Below are 3,477 nucleotides of genomic sequence, written 5' to 3'. Positions count from 1 at the left end.
GTGGTGTTGCGGGGTGGGGGTGGCACGAGAGGAGGGGCAGGCAAAGATCAAGGATGTTAAACAGCAATCTGTGTGTCCCTCAGCCACAAGACTGGTTATTTCTGCTGGAATACCTTCCATCTGGTGCAGAGTTAACCCGCTCCCAGAGGCAGTGATTGACAAAGAGATAACTACCAGGCGTGTGCTGGTTAAATAACAAATCATAAATTCAAAAGAGTTACGCAAATCTGAGAACGTGACTGAGGGAGGCTATTTTTACAGAGAGAACAGGTTCAATACCATTGAAGGTTAAGGAGTGCCGATGCCTTAGACCTAATTTACTATTCACAGGAAACAGAGGGGACAATGAAGTTAAACTACTCTGAGTTGAACACACTGGTTCTTTTCTGAAGGTGAAACATGCTGCAGGAAAACTGGCCTGGAATCTTCAAAATCAACATTACAGGGGAAAAATGAGAGACTGGCTTAGAAGAAAAGAGACACAGAACCCCAAAGCAAGGTACAACCTTAATTAGATCCTTGTTCAGAAAAGTAAAGGGGAACAATCATAAAAGACATTTGGAGACAATTGGAGACACTAAGTATTGGGCTGATTCTCAGGTGGCACTATAGAATTACTGATAATTTTTCTGGGCATGAATGTGGCCTTGTGGTTACCAGGAGAATGTGCTTATTCTCAGGCGATGCCTGAAAAGTATGAATAATTAGGAGTAAAGCATTATGATGCACATAGATAATTTCCCAGGTAGGAAACACAGTGAGAGAGGGACTTCCCTCGTGGTCCAGTGGTTGAGACTATGCTTCCACTGCAGGGGGCACAGGTTCTGTCCCTTGTCAGGGAACTAAGATTCTGCATGTTGCATGTCATGGCCAAAAAAAAAAAAAAGGACAGAGACATCGAGGTACATATAAAGCACATGCTTTTAGGGAGAAGGCTAATGATGGCAATAATTTAAAGCTGATAACCAAATCTGAGAATAAAGCAACAAGTCTAAACATACTAAAAAAATAAAATAAAATAAAAGAGTGAGAGTAAATGCAGCAAATAAGGGAACTGTTAAATTCCCAGGTAGCTCAGCTGGTAAAGAATCTGCCTGCAATGCAAAAAGCCAGGTTTGATCCCTGGGTTGGGATGATCCCCTGGAGAAGGGAATGGCAACCCACTCCAGTATTCTTGCCTGGAGAATTCCATGGACAGAGGAGCCTGGTGGGCTACAGTCCACGGGGTTGCAAAAAGCTGGATATGACTGAGCAACTAATAAACACCCACTAAATCTAGATGAGAGTGGTCCCAGGAAAGTTCCTTCAGGTTGAATCTAGGTGGAGGGAGCATGGATGTTCATTGTACTACTTTTTCCCAACTTTTCTCTAGGTTTGAAAACTTACAAAATGAGAAGTAGAGGGGGAAAGGAGAATTTGTAGATTTAGGGGCTGGCAGCTATTTTTGGCAGCTTTTGTAGGATGACTCAGCCAAAGCCTGGGCAAGCATCTTCCTTTGGGAAGAGAGGAGGCCCTTGATGCCACGTCTGTTCTTTTTTTTTTACATGTATATTTAGTTATTTTTAATTGATTGATGATTGGTTTACAATATTGGTTTGATTTCTGTCATACATCAACATGAATTAGCTATAGGTGTATATTTGTCCCCTCCCTCTTGAATCTTCCCCCCACCTCCCACCCGTCTAGGTTGTTACAGAGCCCTGGTTTGAGTTCCCAGAGTCACATAGCAAATTCCCATTGGCTATCTATTTTACATATGACAATGTATATGAAGGAAGTGGCAACCCACTCCAGTATTCTTGCCTGGAGAATCCCAGGGACAGAGGAGCCTGGTGGGCTGCTATCTATGGGGTCGCACAGAGTTGGACACGACTGAAGCGACTTAGCAGCAGCAGCAGCAGCGTGTATGTTTCCATGTTGCTCTCTCTATACGTCCCACACCCTTTCCCTCTTCTCGCCCACCCTTGTCCATAAATTTGTTCTCTATGTCTACATCTCCACTGCTGCTCTGCAAATAGATTCATCAGTACCATCCTTCCAGATTCCATATACGTGTGTTAATATATGACATTTGTTTTTCTCTTTCTGACTTACTTGACTCTGTGCAATAGGCTCTAGGTTCATCTACCTCATTAGAACTGATTGAAATGTGTTTTTTTTTTTTATGGCTGAGTAGTATTTCATTGCATATATGTACCACAGCTTCTGTTCTTCAGTAGAGAGCTATCTCACTGTGGGTGGCCCAGCCCTGAAGGCCAGACCAAGAGGACACCTCTGAGGAGTCAGCAGCCTCTCCAGGCGCCAGGGCTCTGAAGGCCACCATCCTGTGAGGGAGGCCTATTTCCCTTTACAGAACACACTCTCCATCCACCCTCAGTGGACTGGACAACAAGGCTAGCTTTCTACATCACCATGCAGAAGATAGGATTGTGTAAGAGTTAGACAGCAGGTGCTATTTATTCACAGCATGGGACTGCTCAGAGTACAAGGTAATATCAAATTTTTAAGATATAATTGAACACTATGTTGCTCTTGTATCTTATACTTGGACTCTACAAGCCAGAATAATTTAACCCAAGGAAAGAACTCTCTAATAGCTCTTCTCTGGGGGGCACAGGCAGTAGAGCAAGCTTTAGGGTAAGAAGGCCTTTTAGCAGAATCGTTCAAATCATTGAACCTTGAAGGTAGACATCTTCCTTGATGAGTGGCAACACAGCATTCTGAGTGACAGGAATGCACACCTTGTCTCTCACCAGAAGATAAATCTTTAACCAGCTGTTGGAAGCTTGCTTATCACAAAACTAATGAAACTTAGCTGGGTATGGACAGCCAAACAGGTTGACAGCAGTGAATATCCAAGACACCAATTGAAGAAGAAAGCCAGAACTATGATGTCTAGATGTTAACATCCAATAAAATATTTGTTAAAAAGAAAGAAAGACATGAGAGGACTGGCCACAGCAATCTTGAGAAAAAAAAAAAAACAAAACAAAACAGAGCTGGAGAAATCAGGCTCCGTCACTTCAGACAATACTACAAAGCTAGAGTATGGAGCTGGCACAAAAATAGACTCATAGATTAATGGAACAGCAGAGAAAGCCCAGAAATAAACCCACACATCTATGGTCAATTAATCTACAACAAAGGAGGCAAGAATATACAGTGGAGAAATGACAGTCTCCTTAATAAGTGGCACTGGGAAAACTGGACATTTACAAGTAGAAGAACAGAGTATGGAACAGAATGGCAAATAGAAGGGGGAAGGTGGAAGCAGTGACAGACTTTATTTTCCTGGGCTCCAAAATCACTGTGGTCAGTGACTGCAGCCATGAAATGAAAAGATGCTTGTTCCTTGGAAGGAAAGCAATGACAAACCTAGACAACATGTTAAAAAGCAGAGATATATCACTTTTCCAACCAAGGCCCATATAGTCAAAGGTATGTTTTTTCTAATAGTCATGTACAGATGTGAGAGTA

Source organism: Oryx dammah, unplaced genomic scaffold (genome assembly GCF_014754425.2).
Source record: "Oryx dammah isolate SB20612 unplaced genomic scaffold, SCBI_Odam_1.1 HiC_scaffold_10, whole genome shotgun sequence".
In the NCBI taxonomy this organism is placed as follows: domain Eukaryota; kingdom Metazoa; phylum Chordata; class Mammalia; order Artiodactyla; family Bovidae; genus Oryx; species Oryx dammah.
Note: the sequence above shows the minus strand (reverse complement) of the source record.